Below are 1746 nucleotides of genomic sequence, written 5' to 3' on the forward strand. Positions count from 1 at the left end.
CCCTTAGTCACTGCATAGCTACAGTGCATACTCAGCTCAGAGGTCACTGGAATTATAGGGGCTCAAAGAAGAAGCAAGGGGGTACACTGCTGCTCTGGAACGAAACTCTCTCCCAAAGACTTCCACCAGCTATGTGACCTCAGACAAAGGTCCTCAAACCTTACCTCTCTGAGCTTCAGATTTCTTATCTGAAATGTTTAGATAATAATAATATTTGCCTCACATAACTCCTAAAGGGTTGAAAAAGGTGATACATATAATATACTTACACTAAATGCTCAATATTTGCCACCTTATAGGGATGACTTGGAGACCCAAAATAATCATGGGTATATATATAAAAAAAAAAAAACCTGTAAACTGGGAAAATCTCATAAAATTTCAACTAACTAAGTAACTAACATCATAATTACTAGTATTATTTCACAAACTCAAAAGGTTGTGGTACAAGGTTGTGGGTACAACCATGATAATAAAATGTACTTCCTAGAAGGACACAAGTGGGTTTTCACAGATTGCCCTGAGAAGAATGAATGTGATGGTTAATTTTATGTGTCAATCTGAATGGCTTAAGGAATGTCCAGATATCAAGCAAAACATAACTTCTGGGTGCATCTGTGAGGTTCTTTCTAAAATCAATTAGCATTTGATTCAGTAGACTGTGTAAAATATGCAGGCAGTCCTCACCAACATGGGCAGGCATCATCCAATCTGCCAAACTGAACAAAAAGGCAAATGAACCATGAATTCTCTCTCTTCTTGAACTAGAATGTCTACCTTTTCCTGCCCTCAGACATTAGAGTTTCTAGTTCTCAGGCTTTTGGACATAGACTAAATTATACCATGGGCTTCCCTGGTTCTCCATGCTGCAGACAGCAAAATGTGGACCTCTCATCCTTCATAACCATATTAGCCAACTTCTGTGAGCTATATATCTATAGATACAGATTATAGATATAGATATAGATATCCCACTAGTTCTGTTTCTCTGGAGAACCCTAATACAGTGATTATATATCCATTATAGACATGCCCAGAATGGTAGAATTTGTGATTTATAGAGGCAGGAACTGAGGGGACAAGACCTTGCCCGAAATGGTCAGTGGCAGAGATAGTCCTTGAATCTAGTGTTCTTGGCTCAGTCAACATCACCTTGGCAGAACAAGTCTTCCATATTGACCTTTGTGGGCCAGACAGTGCTCCCCATCTCCACTCACACATCCCAGCCAGGTTTCCAAATGGCACTCAACACCCAGACCACCCAGACCATCCAAAAGCCAGAGTTAGTGCCCTTAAACATAATTTGAAGAGTCAAGGAAATGTCCACATCAACAATTCCTCCTCCAATCCACCTGCCTTTGAGTCTGAAGTCCCTGCCCATGTACTAACCTCTTTAGGAAATTTTAAAATGGAAACAGCAATTCAAGAGTGAACTCTGGAACCGTTATTATGCTAAGAACTAGTCTAGCAGATCTCTGAGTAAGAGCAGATAAGAGTTTATATGGGGAGTTGGTACAGGGTAGAGTTAAATAAAGGTTAACAAGAAAGGTAGAAAAATCATGCAAAGAATATTTCTGACACAATAAATGGGATTTCCCATAGTGAAGACTAAGGTGGGGGCTACTGAGGGATATAGGAGGCGCCTTCAGGGAAAGGTTTAAAGAGTGTCACCCTGTAACTGTCCATCCTTCCAGGTTCAGTCAGACAGCCCCTCATTAGGGAGTCTTCCTGGGCCCTCCAGGATTG

This window comes from Canis lupus, chromosome 23 (genome assembly GCF_003254725.2).
Source record: "Canis lupus dingo isolate Sandy chromosome 23, ASM325472v2, whole genome shotgun sequence".
NCBI classification, from domain to species: domain Eukaryota; kingdom Metazoa; phylum Chordata; class Mammalia; order Carnivora; family Canidae; genus Canis; species Canis lupus.